The sequence below is a fragment of the Harpia harpyja genome, chromosome Z (genome assembly GCF_026419915.1).
Source record: "Harpia harpyja isolate bHarHar1 chromosome Z, bHarHar1 primary haplotype, whole genome shotgun sequence".
Lineage (NCBI taxonomy): Eukaryota > Metazoa > Chordata > Aves > Accipitriformes > Accipitridae > Harpia > Harpia harpyja.
The window spans coordinates 69,318,346-69,335,217 of NC_068969.1; positions in this window are offsets into that span (position 1 = coordinate 69,318,346).

Sequence of the window (16,872 nt, forward strand, 5' to 3'; positions counted from 1 at the left end):
AAAAAAATCTTCAGTTTCTTACTTAGGACAATATTAGAACTTTATCTGTAATTTTCAGACTCATGAAGTCAGTAATCTAACTGTTTCACTGTTTGCAACGTCCTCCCCATCTCTTCTGGTATCAATTTTTTTCCAGGTTTTTCACCACAAAGCCCTGTATTTCCTTGGTGTTTTGTTGTTCTGATATATTACTTTACAGTTTCTAAGCTGAATCATCCTTTCTTGTCAGCCCATAATTTTACAGTTCTGCTGAAATATATTTTTGTCCTCAGTACTTTCTCCAAATTTAGTAACATTCACAGATTGAATAGTCTTGCTGTCTCCTCCCTCTTCCAGACCATTAACAGAGGTGTTGAACTCATCTCCCTCATCTTGACGTGCACTGTTTCACTCAGCTCTGTTTATGGCCATGTTTCCAGCCCATCTTCTTACCTTGCACATGAGAATGGTTCAGCATGGTCCACGTGATCCTGGATCTCACCTCTCTCTGCACTGTGCGCAAACCTCAGCTGCTTGCCTGGACATACTGCAAAGTGCCTGCTGGTGGGCCAGCAGAGAACAGGGGAGACAGTCGGCATGTCTGAGTTTGTCTGTAACACGACGGGCTACTTCTGCACTAGCTGTGTGATTAGATCACTGCAACTACTGACAGGGCCACCCCAATCCTCCTTGTACTCCAGCAGATTGATTCTAACCTGGGCTGTATGCCAACAGTGGAGACGTTTCATTTTCAGACCCGATTAGTCACTTTACTAGAGAGGAGAGAGTGGACCCGATATAAGAGTTCTACAGCTTACATCCAGCCCACAGAACATTACCTAGACTACGTCTAAGCAAGAATCATAACTGTAAAAGAAAATACAATCCTAAAAAAATAATGAGCTAGATTCTTATCCAGTAGGCATTGTTGCACCAGCTAGAGTGAAACTGAACTGACTTCCACCAGCTGAGGCCATTCTTACCTCATTTACCTATAAAGCTGTAAAACTAAAAATGAACCACAAAATTATACCAAAATGTCATCATATTTCTCTGGTGTAATTACAAAAGTAAGAAAGGGGCATTATCAGCTAAAATTTAAGGAGTTTTAAATGTCTTACACTAAAGCTTCACTAAGCTTTTTTTGCTAATAAGTGATATGCTAACATGTCTCTGGCTTTCACTCATCTGCTTTTTTTAGTACTCAAGCACATACTGAAGACATTTAAAGGACTTCCACAAAGGTTTGAGGATGAGCAAAATGCAAGTTATATTTGCTGTGGGGAGTTAGGAAATCTGATTATTTGCATATCCTCATGTAATTATATTGTTAGCCACAAGGTGAGGGAAAAGGGCAATGCTACAGACAAAATGTCTCTACATTATTAAAATGATGGTCAAATGCTTCACCTTCCCAGAGAGACCTAAATAATGCCGACATTTCCCAATATCTTGCAAATCTTGTGAATTTGAAGAATATATAGTTTACCAATGACATAAGACTCTAAGCTAGAATTTCGGGATTCAAATCCTTCTTTTCAGAACCACTGAATTTAATACGTGATAGCAGCTGAAAATAGACTCTAGTTTTCTTTTTTTTTTTTTAATGCTACCCATGATGCTAAGCAGGGGCACAATGGAGGAGAGAGCTGAGGCATTCTCCATCACTATTTCTCCCACCTCTGTGGCTGTGCAATGTGGAACCATATGTCTGATCATTTGTACAAGCATTGAGTAAATATTGCTAATCATCAGTAATCCTTAAAGTTGCACTTCAGTAAGTTTCCTTTAGTGGCTGTCAGAACTCAGCTACCTAAAGAAAAGAAATCTCCTGTCTTCTAACAGGCAGTTTCCACATTGAAGTGAGAAATGATTCATGAGTAACAGTATGCGATTCAAGTGTTTCAATCCTTTTACTAGTACTGAAGATAAAACACCCTCCGATGTCACAGTTTATATTATCATTGAAGGAAGAACCATTTCTTAATGGTTCAGGAAATATAGAGCTGCATTTTAGCATCTACCAAACCTAGATATAAAACTTGTAAAACATTTCTTTTTCCTATGAATAATAGACAGGTGAATTCATAACAGAGATGGAAATGTACTGCTTCATTGCTTGACACTATGCACTTCATTCCCTTAGGGAGGAGCAGAACATGTAAAAATAATCTCTACCTTTTTCCAGTGGCAGTGACCTGTTACCAAAAGATAAAAATTGACCCAAAACACAGCTAGAACTCAAACCAAACACAAAACTTTTATTAGCAGTAAGAAAATTTAGTAATGTTCTGACATGAATTTTGAAGTCTTTCTATTAAGGAAACAGTTGGAAAAATGAGTGAAAAAAATCTAAGAAATACTGAAAATGTTGTGAAACCTAACCTGGTTTTGATATATTCCGCACAGTTTTGTAAAAAAAGACGTTCAGATAAGACCAGACATGCTTATGCAAGCTGGATTAAACTTCTTAACTTAACTTTAGTCATTCAAACAAGTTGTAAAACTTGAGGAAGTTATATTTTTCATTGTCTAACAATTTTATCTACCTTTTATACTCAGTTCCCTATCCCATTACTGTCTTGTTTCCTTTTCTCACACTTTAAACCTCTCTCTTCCACTTTTGACACTTTCATCGTTTTCCTTGATTATTTTGCCTGGGATCTGAAATCCAGCAGTTGATTTTGTTAATATTTTTCACAGCTTTAATGTTCTTCAAAAAAGAATATGGGTCTTAGTTACGCTTTTTTGGTATAAATGCTTCTCCCAGATTCACAGTAACCATGTTAATCACAAGTCGCTATCGTTGCAAAGTACTTTTCAACAGTCAGTGGATCTGTGCAGTTATTTTAATGAAGTTTTCTACATTCTAATTACATTTTTATTATTGAATAGTTTGATGACTAAGAAATCAAGAAAGCTTGGATGCAGTTTGATATGAAATGAGTAGTATGTACAAGCAGCAAATGAGATTTAGACCTAACCAAATACTAAGTGAAAGACATTCTCGATCTTAATATTTCAGAAGTTCTATAAGGCTGGTATGCTTTAACAAAATGTTTGATCTGCCAAAATTATCTTACATGCTTACAGAGGTATTTTTTCTTCTTTTTTTAAAGCATTGTCTTATTTGGTTTCAATATTGAAATTAATCATTGTAATTTAAGATACCTGGAAAGAACAACTTTGCAGAGTTTAAAATGAAAGGTAAATGGTAGAACTAGCACTGCTATGCCACCATAAGCCTGCCACAGCTGGAACATCTGCCTCAGCTGGAACGTCTGCCACACCTTCAGCCAACTAGTGTAACACCAGATAGAGGTTAAACCCATTTCAAGGCCACAGATGAGTCTACATGTAGCAGTGGACTGCAAAATAATTCAAGCAAAATTGGCCTGCCCTAAATTCTGTAATGTTGCTGCAAGACTGCTACCAGTCCTGAGTCAGCTGTTTTCATAGTCATTGCATGATACTCTACCCAGATGCATGTGATAAGTCTGATTTAGACTCAATATTCTTAAGAAGTTGCAGAGCTTGCCACTGAGTGAATCAATGTGCGTACAAACCTCACGCACTCTTAGCTGGCCTGTTCTGAGCATGGTAGGCAGCTATTGATCTCCTATATTGACTTTAAAAATGTGTACAGTGATCTTTATGTGCTTAACATTTTAGATGCCAAAACCTGCACACAGGAAGGGGCTTCAGTTTGCATACAATGCTAGGAGTTTTTTCATACCTCTGCCCTCTTCTTTCCTTCCCAAGACCCCCCCCACTTCGATCTCTTCTCATCAGTTCTTGTGCAGGCATATATGCCCATCTATTACCTAAATTCAGTGTTAGATGAAGCAGTATCAGGTTCCTTCCTAAATGTGAGGAAAATACAAATTTGTTTCAGATAACATGAATTTTCAGGTAAGTGACATTTAAATAATTGGAATTAAGCTCTAATTATATGCCAATTGCCTCTTTAATGTTTTATCTTCTCTCAGTCAAGAATCTTTGCTTTTTTCTCCTTTTATCTTATCAGCAGTTGTTTACAGGGCATAAAGTTAGACCAGACACAAATTTTCCTAATGTAGGAATACTTCCCTCACCATTTTTTCATTCTATTACAGTTTAAATAATGACATCTACCCTGCTGAATATGGGGGTAGATATAGACTCAACATTTTTATCTTAAAAAATACTGGACTAATGAAATCTCTCCCTTAGAATAAAAGTTTGAAAATGCGTTTTATAAGATAATATCAACTGGACATTGAAAACACAGTGACAATCATCATTCTTAAAAGGCATATGCAGTAAGGAACCATGGTGTTATCTGAGTAGATGCTTAGGAACACTTCATGCAACCATGAGAGTGATTTAATTATCTCAGTACTAACTGCAAGAAAGAGCAAGAGTGCTATCCTTAGATGAATGACACCTACAAACTTTTTGCTCCTTTTAAATCATACCTTCCATGTGGCTGACATTTCCACATCTGCAGACATTTACAAAGCCAATGAAACATCAAAATGAGTCTATTATTTAAGTGATAACCTGGCTATAAACCTCTATGGTACACTGTTCTCTAGTCTCTATAAGGGCTGCTCCAAGACTAAATCTGTATAGCTCTCCTGGGTGTTAACATTAATATGCTGGACATGTTGCAGGAATTGCACAAGGCATCAAGTCACTGTAGCATTACAGTTCTCATCTTTAGGCAAACTTCTTACACTCAGAGCTCTCATTTTTTACAGATTGCTTCACTCTTTGGTGATTACTCTGGTTACCTGAAAATCCTAAAAATTAACATGGAAACTTCCCCTACAGCAGCATAACACCAACACTACTTTCTATTTCAGTTGTTGAATAAAGCTCTTTTTACCTTTCTTCCTGTGCAAGAGAAAAAGTAAAAGCACTGACTGAGAAATGATAGATACATGTGACGCTATCAACATAAGATGTGAAAGTCTAACATTAAACAGATGAGCTCAATTTAGTGTGGAGAAGTTGTCAACTCTGCCTGTAAGTCAAGTACTTCCTGAATACTCTTATAAATATTATACATTCAAGTATTGGTTCTCATGCCTGTGTGGGAAATGTCAGTTAAAACTTAGAATGACTGAAATACAATGGCAAAAAAGATTTTTCATGGACTCTGTTCAGTTCCCTTCCTAAAGCTGCAGCCCTCCTGCAACTTTTGGAACTGCCAACATTTGTAACAGACATTTTGGCATGGTCACTAAGGCTATGCTCTTCTACTATTTTTGCACATGACATGACACTTTTGCACAGAGGAATATGTTGTATGTCAACTAACAAACTCTAGCCCAGACTAATGGCTTGCCAAAAGAAACAGATGTTAAAATACAACTTTTAGTATAATTGTTAATATAACCTCCCCTCTAATTTAATCTAATCCAAAAGATAAAATGGTTGTATTTAAGAGGAAGTCCAGTGAACATTATTTGGGTTGGAATGCAAATTAATTAAAATTGATGTACTAGATGCTTGAAAAAATAAGAATAGAATTGGCCAAGCTGACTACCACGTCTCAGTGGATTACTTGATTTGACATTGATAATAGGAAGAAAGCTATCTGAGCTTTAACATTCCTTTATACAGAACATCTCCAGATCCATTAGGTCTTAATTTCTGAGTTTAAAAGATGTTTCAGACCAAACTGAACCTGATAACCTTGAGACAGATAAAACCAGAGGCAAGTTCTCCCATATCTTTTCCTTTCTCTCTTTTTTTCTCTTTATCTTCTAAAAGAGAGAATTATGAAAGATTTATGAGTAACTTTTTATACTCTCTGTGGTCAGTCTTTGTCTCCTATTTAAGCAGAATACAAAGTTAAAATACTTAATTGTTTTTGTTTTATTATTTTTTTCTGTCAAGGATCAAGAACCTTAAACTTAGATACTAAAGGAAAAATGTTTGTACGGAAATAACAAAGTAATTTCTTTAGGTCACTTTTTTGAAGGCATCATTGTGTCATTGCAAAGTCAAATTTATGAAACAATATATATTTGCCATGCATTTACTTAAGAGTTTTGACACGACTAACAAATGTTCATAGTGATTTTTTTTGTTTTTAATTGGACATGATTTAAGGTTTGTTAGTTCCATCCTATTCAGTTGCATACTTATAAAAAGACACAAAGAAAAGACACAAAGACACTCCCTTTTAATCTTTGACTAGCTTTAAGTAATAATATTATGGTTTTCTATCTGTCTTGCAGAAGAATCTCTGAGAACCTGCTTCTGTTTTAATGAATAAGAAAAGGAAATAAGTGGAAAATTAATTACATAAATAAAGGTCAACAAGAAGTTTTGAAAGGATTTGCTGAGCTATGAAGGTCAGACTAAGGAGAACTTTGTACAAACTGTGTATAAGTATAAAAATGTTAGCTGGACATCATTAGAAGTCTAGATAACAGGAATCCAGTGCATCATTTTGAAGTTCAGTGATTTTTCAAAAGTTCTGTTTCAAACCCTTTATGAAGTATTTTGGTGTGATCTCCTGAGATTTATAGCTTTAAAAAAGAAAAAAAAAAAAAAAATTCTGCAACCGACAGCTGGAGACACTACAAGGCTAGTTGCATTCTCTCACCTAATGTAATGGGCCTTGAAATTAAAACATATATACATTTGATAGCATAATAAACAATCCGATTTCCAGATATTAAAACTCACAGTTCACAACTTTTTCATGCAGAAAGCAAAACTTCCTTGAGAAATGCTCCCTCTATTTAAAGTCTTATTCAGATATTGAATATATATAAAATATAATAAGCTTTAAGGGACTGTGTTGGACTGCGTTTGTCTCGACATTGCTGCTGCACCACTACCGTTTCCTGGCCTCAACATCCTGTTGCCGTGGAGGAGTACACTCTGAAGGAGATGAAATGTCCCCGAAGAAACCACTATATCCACCCGAAGCTAGAACGACAACATCCTTGGCAGAGCCTACCAAGCTGCACTTGCACACAAGCCAGGTGGAGAGGACCACTGTGAACACCTGGGCATGCACGCATGGAGGAACACGGGGCAGCATGTACGACAATGAGCTCCGTTGAAATGGGTGGGCTCTTCGGAGGAATCGTGGGGACTGGGACAATAAAAGCACTGCGTGCTTCTCTCTCAAAAAAATCAGCACTTGGAGCTGGGATTTTGACATCATCTCTCTGCTGGAGCTTAGAGCTCGGAGCTTACCCCATCACCTGCACCGAGACCAAGCCAACGGGATGTCACTGGATTCATGGTGGTGGTAACTAATCTTGCTGCATCTCTTCCATTTTCTTGCTTAGGTCTGCCTTTTTTCTTCCTTCTTCCCTCTGTCTTGTCGCTGTTATCAGTTGTTATGGGAAATAAAACTTACAAGGTTGTACGGCATCTGACCTCGTTTGTGTCTTAATCTCACTCTTGGGATCATTTAAGAACCCTCCCCGATATTGGATCAGGACATAAACCCATTAAATTTTCTGGGTAGCGCTTTAAGGGGCACCAGTTACAGGTTTGTAACTAATGGCTATGCATTTTTGTAAAATAGGTACATATCTACTGTAATACCTATACATAACTACACATTTAGCAGCAGTTGAAAGCACAATGATATTAGATCTAACCTAGAGCTTTTTAGCATTTCTCTTGGCAATTTTCTGTTATGGGATTACTCAGTCTGAAGTGCTATACCTACAAAGTTAATAGTGAGACTGCTCCTAGTCCTGATAGTCATGTAACATAAATGGCTTTAGATGCTAGCTGTAGCTAGATGAATTTCAGAACATCTGAATTTGTTTAGTAAATGACAGCTGTTAATGTATATGAAAGTTTGGTGTATTATGGACAGCCATCAATGGAACAGGGTTAATTCACTGGTTTTGACAGAATTCATCCACGGCCATAATTTTATCTACATATGAATAATGATACAAAGAGTGTTTAGGAAAATAAGACTTCAAGAGCCCTGGAAGCATAGAATAACACGAAGTATAGTTACCATGTGTGCTGTTTTATATCATAAGTAAAATGATTCTCTCGTAGTAAGAAAAAATTAACCTGAATAATGTATAAGCCTTGGCGTATCACAAACAATGTTTGCAGGCTTTCATTTTTAAAAACAAATAAGCACATTTAAATTTAGAGGTAGACCAGCTTCTCTCAGGATCTAGTGATCTAGGTTTCTTTGAGATAGCATAGTTGTTTTTCACAATTTCTATGTGTTTAAGCCCTTGTGGGTCTCAGCTGGCAGTATTCCAGCTTCCTAGGAAAGTTATTTAAGATAATGTCAAATTATCATGATTTCTTTTTCTGTTATTTTTAGACCAATTCATCACTCCATTTTTCTTGTAGTTCTGGCCCCTTCCCTCTAGCTTTCCAGTAATGTCCCTCTCTTGAGGCAAGAGTGCAATTCACAGTGAGGTGTTTAGGCAACACAGTTCACCCTAAAATTGTGTGAGTAGATTGGTTGGAGGGAATCTGCCAACCTTTGGTAAATTATCCCAGTTACAATCTTTGAACTGTCAATGGGCTGTTGGGTTTTTTATGGAATGACTGATGTATGGTCAAACAATCTTGTCAAATAACACCAAATACAGCTTGTATTTAGTCCATAAAAGGGATTTATTTTATAACAGATATGCATAGAATGTTGTAGCTTGTAAAGGCCTCCTAGCCACAAAAGTAGTACTTTGTTCCCAAATCTTGTAGGATGATTAGTTCTGTTGAAAAATTATCAGTCTAGCCAGATTCTGCAGGGGATGAGAATGCATCATCTGTTGACATAAAATAATCCTTCTGATGCTGGAAAAGATGTTTTCTTATAATAAAATACTCTGTTTTGAACCTCTCAGAACAGGAATTTGAACTAGATAAACATATTTGGTTAATGTTTATTTAAGGATACGGACTGGAAAGAATAGTATTTATCATGCCTCAGGAAAATTAGTGGAAGTGAGCCTTCACATCCTTTTTTAACTCCTGGTCTTTTTTTTACCACCTGGTCTCTTATCTTAGCAGCTTGGACTGGCCCCAGGGCCCAGCATTCAGTGTATGGAGAGCTCTTCCTCCCGTGCATGGACCAAGACTTGAGCAAACCTGACAACATCAGAAGGAGCCCAGAGGTGTCAGAAGTAACTCAGCCAAGACTTGCTGAGAAATTGGACTCACAGGGAGCTTGAGGTGCAGTGCTTCATGCCCTGTCACAGCACCCGCCCACTCCTCCCATGCTTCCTCCCAAGTTGCACAACCCCACATTTCTACCACCACCATCCCATTTATGACCTTGCTCCAGTTTTTTCCCTTTCAGTTTCTGTGGTCCCCATGGTTTGGTAGGATGATCATCACATATTCATAGCTTTAAAAGTGTTTGTACCACCAGACTGCATGCGGTTGTAGCTCTGTCTTCATCCCCAACTCACATGAAAAATAAGCTCCACAATGGCCATAAATACAGACCTGTTTCTGGGGCAAATGTGCCCTGGCTATTAACATTTGTAGGCTATTGTGTACATGGTCTTTCCTTTCCTGAACCCAGGCACAAAATACGCTTTCATTTTCTCAGGGTTAGCGTTCAACATCTAGATCTTGAAAAGTACTGCGGGAGATTTGAACGCGGCGTAACGGTCAGCAGCGTTCAGTCAGCGGCGAGGCCAGCAGAGGCAACGGTAAATCGGCGGCTAAGCGCTAGATTGAGGCGGACAGGGAGGTTCCCGAGGCCCGGGAGCGCCGGGGAAGGGCTGAGGGACCCGGCCGGAGCCGGCGGCTCTCGCGGGAGAGGCTGACGCGGCGTGGGCGTTGCCAGGGGCAACCGCGGGAGATTTGAACGGCCCTGAGGAGCGCCAGCGATCAGGAGCGCGGCGACCAGGACGGGCAAACAGGGCGTGGCGCGTCAGAAAGGGCGTGGCGCAGCAGTTTGCGCGGCAGTTTGCGCGGCAGTTCGCACAGGCAGGGCGTGCAGGTAGGGCGCAGCCCCCCCTGTTCCCAGCCGGAGCAGGCTGCTCAAGTGGTGGGTGTCGGCCCAGAGGGAGACCCAGGTATGGTTGCCACTCGGGGGAAAGCCATTGTTAGGAAAAATATGGCAATGCAGACAGAGGTCCCGAGTAAACATGCAGCTGTCCAGGTCTCTGGCTGCAGGGAGTGCCTGAGACTATCACTAATGATGGAGTGCAGCGGGGACACCTCTTGTGTGAGGTGTGACCAGGTGGATGATCTGCTCAGCCTGGTGGTAGAGCTGAAGGAGGAAGTGGAAAGGTTGAGGAGTATCAGGGAGTGTGAGAGGGAGATAGATTGGTGGGCCCACACCCTACACACCACACACTCACACCACACCCTACCATCCCTGAGGCAGGGGCAGCAGATGGAGGCTCCGCAAGAATCGGAGGTTCCCCTGCCCTCCTGCTACCAGGCAGGAGGGGACCTAAGAGATGGAGGGGAATGGATACAGGTCCCTGCTTGGGGAGGCAGGCGAATCCGCTCCCAGTCTCCCTCACCTTCCCAGTTGCCCCTACTCAACAGGTATGGGGTTCTGGAACTTGAGGACCAGGCCAGTGAAGATCAGGGTCTAGATGAAGCCCTATCTAGGGAGGTGCCTAAGCCCAGTCGGGCATCCCCACGCATTCTCATATCCTCTGAAAAAAGAAAAAGGAGGGTAATTGTTGTAGGCGACTCCCTCTTAAGGGGGACAGAGGGCCCGATATGCAGACCTGACCCATCCCACCGGGAAGTCTGCTGCCTCCCTGGGGCCCGGGTAAAAGACATTACCAGGAAACTCCCTGGTCTGGTTCAGACCTCTGATTATTACCCATTGCTGGTTGTGCAGGTTGGCAGTGATGAGATTGCAGAGAGAAATCCAAAGGCAATCAAAAGGGATTTCAGGGCACTGGGACGATTAGTAGAAAGATCGGGAGCACAGGTAGTGTTTTCCTCAATCCCTTCAGTGGCAGGGAAATACACTGAAAGGAACAGGAAAACACACCTGGTCAATACGTGGCTCAGAGGCTGGTGCCATAGGTGGAATTTTGGGTTTTTTGATCATGGGGAGGTTTACACAGCACTGGGCTTGCTAGAGACAGATGGTGTCCAGCTGTTTCAAAGGGGTAAGAGAATCCTTGCTTATGAGATGGCAGGGCTCATAGAAAGGGCTTTAAACTAGGTTCGAAGGGGGTAAGAGATAAAACTAGGTGCACCAGAGATGAGACTGGGGGCAGCGTGACGATGTTAGGGGTGGATTCGATAACCCAGCTCAAATGCATCTATGCCAACGCACGCAGCATGGGCAATAAACAGCAGGAGCTGGAAGCCATTGTGCAGCAGGATAGATATGACTTAGTCGCCATCACGGAAACATGGTGGGATGACTCCCATGACTGGAGTGCTGCAATGGATGGCTACAAGCTATTCAGAAGGGATAGGCAAGGTAGAAGAGCTGGTGGGGTGGCTCTTTATGTTAGGGAATGTTTTGACTGTTCAGAGCTACACGATTATGATGACAAGGTGGAGTGCTTATGGGTGAGGATGAGAGGGAAAGCCAATAAGACAGATATTGTGCTGGGAGTCTTTATAGACCGCCTGACCAGGTTGAAGAGACGGATGAATCGTTCTACAAGCGGCTGGCAGTAGTCTCAGAATCGTGTGCCCTTGCCCTTGTGGGGGACTTTAACTTTCCAGACATCTGCTGGAAATACAACACAGCAGTGAGTAAACAATCTAGGAGGTTCCTGGAGTGTGTGGAAGATAACTTCCTGACACAGCTGGTGGGTGAGCCAACCAGGGGAGGAGCCTTGCTAGATCTGTTGTTTACAAACAGGGAAGGACTGGTGGGAGGTGTGATGGTTGGAGGCCGTCTTGGGCTTAGTGAGCATGAAATGATAGAATTTTCAATTCTTGGTGAGGCAAAGAAGGTGGTCAGCAAAACCACCACTACGGACTTCCTGAGGGCTAACTTTGGCCTCTTCAAGGCACTGGTTGAGAGAGTCCCTTGGGAGACGGTCCTGAAGGGCAAAGGGGTCCAGGAGGGATGGACATTCTTTAAGAAGGAAATCTTAATGGCTCAGGACCAGGCTATTCCCATGTGCCGCAAGTCGAACCGCCGAGGAAAACGACCGGCCTGGCTGAATGGGGAGCTTTTGCTAGGACTTAAGAAAAAAAGAAGAGTTTATTATCTCTGGGGGAAAGGGCAGGCAACTTGGGAGGAGTACAGGGATCTTGTTAGATCATACAGAGAGAAAATTATAAAGGCGAAAGCTCAGCTAGAACTAAATCTGGCCACTATTGTAAGGGACAACAAAAAATGTTTTTACAAAAATGTTAACAGTAAAAAGAATCCCAAGGAGAATATCTATCCTTTAATGGATACAGAAGGGAACGTAGCAACCAGTGATGAGGAAAAGGCCGAGGCACTTAATGCCTTCTTTGCCTCAGTCTTTAATAGTGAGTCTAATCATCCTCAGGGTACTCCACCCCATGAGCTGGAAGGTAAGGATGAAGAGCATAACATACCCCCCTTAATCCAGGAGGAATTAGTTAGGGACCTGCTACGCCATCTGGACACTCACAAATCTATGGGACCTGATGGGATCCATCCAAGAGTACTGAGGGAACTGGCAAAGGTGCTTGCCAAGCCACTCTCCATCATCTATCAGCGTTCCTGGTCAACAGGGGAGGTCCCAGAGGACTGGAGGCTTGCCAATGTGACTCCCATTTATAAGAAGGGTCGGAGGGAGGATCCGGGGAACTACAGGCTTGTCAGCCTGACCTCGGTACTGGGAAAGAATATGGAACGGTTTGTTTTGAAAGCACTCACATGGCAAGTCCAGGATAGGAGGGGGATCAGGCCCAGTCAGCATGGGTTTACGAAAGGCAGGTCCTGCTTGACCAACCTGATCTCCTTCTATGACCAGGTGACCCGCCTAGTGGATGAGGGAAAGGCTGTCGTTGTTATTTTCCTAGACTTCAGCAAGGTCTTTGACACTGTCTCTCATGGCATACTCCTTGAGAAGCTGGCGTCTCGTGGCCTGGATAAGTGCAGTATTCACTGGGTGAAAAACTGGCTGGATGGCCGAGCCCAGAGGGTAGTGGTGAATGGGGTGAAATCCGGTTGGCGGCGGGTCACAAGTGGTGTTCCCCAGGGCTCAGTGTTGGGCCCTGTTCTGTTTAATATCTTTATTGATGATTTGCATGAAGGGATCGAGTGCACCCTCAACAAGTTTGCAGACGACACCAAGTTGGGAGGCAGGGTCGATCTGCTTGAGGGTAGGGAGGCTCTACAAAGAGATCTGGACAGGCTGGATCTATGGGCTGAGGCCAATCGTATGAGGTTTAACAAGGCCAAGTGCCAGGTCCTGCACTTCAGTCACGGCAACCCCATGCAGCGCTACAGGCTTGGGGAAGAGTGGCTGGAAAGCTGCCTAGCAGAGAAAGACCTGGGGGTGCTGGTCGACAGCCGGCTGAATATGAGCCAGCAGTGTGCCCAGGTGGCCAAGAAGGCCAATCGCATCCTAGCCTGTATCAGGAACAGTGTGGCCAGCAGGAGCAGGGAGGTGATTGTTCCCCTGTACTCGGCACTGGTGAGGCCGCACCTCGAGTACTGTGTTCAGTTTTGGGCTCCTCACTACAGGAAAGATATTGAGCTGCTAGAGCGTGTCCAGAGAAGGGCAACCAAGTTGGTGAGGGGCCTTGAGCACAAGTCTTATGAGGAGCGGCTGAGGGATCTGGGGTTGTTCAGTCTAGAAAAGAGGAGGCTGAGGGGAGCCCTTATCGCTCTCTACAACTACCTGAAAGGGGGTTGTAGTGTGGTGGGTGTTGGTCTCTTCTGTCAGGTGGCTGGAGATAGGACAAGAGGAAGTGGCCTCAAGTTGAGGCAAGGGAGATTTAGGTTAGATATTAGGAAAAATTTTTTTACTGAGAGGGTTGTCAAACATTGGAATGGGCTGCCCAGGGAAGTGGTTGAGTCACCATCCCTGGAGGTATTCAAAAAGCGAGTGGACAGGGTACTCCAGGGCATGGTTTAGGGGGCATGGTTAATGGTTGGACTCGATGATCTTGAAGGTCTTTTCCAACCGAAATGATTCTATGATTCTATGATTCTATGATTCCTTCTTTCAGCATTTCCTACTTTGCACCCTAGAAGATGTGAATAATATTTTAAAGTACACCTCTCTCCCCATGCACCACATGGCAAATCTAAGCATTATCTCATTCTACTTTAAACCTCAACATAAAGTAGCAACAGCAAAGTCTCTTTTTAAGTCTACCTACTGAGTATTAGAATCAAGGACTATCTCCCATTTGTTCCAAGGGAAATCAAATACTTCTACAAGTTTATTCTGTACGCTATTGTCCATATTTGTGATACTTTCTGGGTTGAGTGGGTTATGATCAGTCCATCAGAGCTGTAAAGGGAAATAAAGCTACAGAAGAATATGACTATATTACTATTTTGTGGTCTTATTAGGGTCAAGCCTAAAAATGGAAATATTGAATATAACTTCTCTTCCTACATCACACATTGTCACTTTGAAATGCTAATAACCAATCACCTGCTGCATTCTGCTGGTGTGATTGGAATTTTTTCCTCCAGATGTACATTTTGCTTTTGTCTGCACATCACAGTTGCTAGATAGTATTGCAAAGCGTTCAGCACAGAGGTTTTCCCAGGTGATGAATTACATCCCTTTTAATTTTGTCCCTGAGTGCTTCCTGGTGTCTGTTGCATCCCAGAACCCTCCTTCAGTACAACAAGCAGCCCACTATTGTTTCCAATATGAAATATGATAGGTATGCCACTGACAAGAGTCCTCTGAGATTAGATACTCTTCACAGATTTTTTTTACTACAAACTCTTAGAAAAGAAATACTGTGTATATGTTCTAAAAAGTGGTTTAGAATGCATTAAATTGATGTAAGTAAAAAAAAAAATTTAAATTGAAACAATAAGGCTTGGGCAGTATAACCTCAGAAGACTGAAGGTCTACCCAAACCTTAGCATGATTAGGAGACCAACAGATACAAAAACTGTCATTGCAGTCATCAGCCACAAGGGAATCACATTGCCACTATGGCATCTTGCCAGCTTTTCCTTCCTAAGATGAACAATAATTACACATGGCTTTCAGCGCAAGCTTGAAACAAAGTTTGACCTTGATTAATATCTGCTGTACTGCCACATCCTTACAAACAAGTAGAAGTAGTTACTTCATTACAAAAATGTCTGCTAGACAGGTTTGCTTGGTGTCCAATATGCTTACCCAGAAATCTTAGTATCCTTCTGATGTGTTCCCTGGGATCTGGAAGAAATTTTCTTCTTTTTTTTTTTCCCCAATACAGAAAATATGTGTAGGAAAAAACAAACACATTAGCTATGTATTGACATGTCGTAAGAGTTCAGCTGTTTCTTCTTTCTTTTTTTTTCTTCCCCCCTGTCTACCTGTATCAGCTGACTCATCTTGTTTTCTGCTTCTTAATCTTTTTCCATAATTCTGATAATTTATCTAATATCAATGAATAAAACATAAAAGGAAATAAATACAGAATTATGAAAAATAATAGGGCAAAATGTTTTTACACCTGGTAACTCAAAGCAAACACAATCTCACTACTGCCACCAATACAGTGGTTCAGAATTACACTTTCTTCCTTTTCAGATCTCCTCAGAAATCCTTTCAGTCATTACGTTCTCTGCCTTTTTTTTCTGCTGGAACTGGGATTATTCCTATTTGGTATAAAAGAGTCTTCTCCCACTCTCAGGCTAAATACTTGAGCAATGGACCAATCACTTCTACTGTGGATATAGCGTTCTAGATGTGGATGCATACGGTTCACCTCCCACCCTGCAAGCTCACAATCTTCAGGTTTCTGTGGCATCACTGTGTTTTGAAGAGTACTTCAATACGCTTTTCAAGGAGAATAAATTAACATGAAAAGGCCTCATTTTTACCTATCAGGTGGTCAGTTGACTAGAGTAACCAAGGCAGACCCACTTCATCCATCCCAGTTGTTTCTGGGTTCTCACCAAGGTTCACTTGAGAGAAATTACCTGTTTGCTGCAAATCTGATTCTTCTTTGGGAATCATCCTTTTTAAAAGGCTCTGTCTTTTGCTGTCACACCTTCTTTACATCTTAGGTTTCCTTCCTTGACAAGAATACCTGTGAAGTGGAAGTGGTGGACAAGCCCACTAGTTGCCTTTTAAATATGGGAGATGTACAACTCTCTGACTCCACCCTCTGTAGTCCAAAGATGCATTTCCAATAATGCACTAACTCACCTCCCAGCCTGTAAACTTTTAAATTATTTTTTAATTTCAGAATTCAGACTGAAAGGTAGATCACACACCACTTCTAAAGACTTATAGTGAACTTTAAATCTGTCACAATGATCTTAGAGAAACTGTTGACTAAGACAGAGGCTGTAAAGACAGACTAATCAGGTAAAGTAGAACAGCAAACCTATTTCCATTTTGAAAACTCTGACAGGCTAACAAAGTTACGCGATACCTCCGAAGAAACTAAAATCAATTTAGTTTTCATTACATCAGACAAATTCTACACCTCTTGTGACATTTTTAATGATAACAAACTATCACTCTCTTCAGCCTTCACAGAACTGAATGGAATGTGAAAAAAGACTTCCTTGGAAAGCAGGCTGGCATTATTACTATTTCCATATGAACAGGTTTTTTGATCCCAAAAGTATTGTGTCAGGGCACACATTAAAAATAGCAACAATAAATTCATTCTACTATACAAAAGAATAAGTATTTTTAATCACCTCCAATTTTATATTCACAAAAATAGATTTGATTGACTTTTATAGCCTTTTAAAAAATAACACTTTCAGGTGTGTGTCTTGATTTTCCACAATGCGTTTTAGTAGCCCATGATATATTACCAAACTTACTAAAAGCT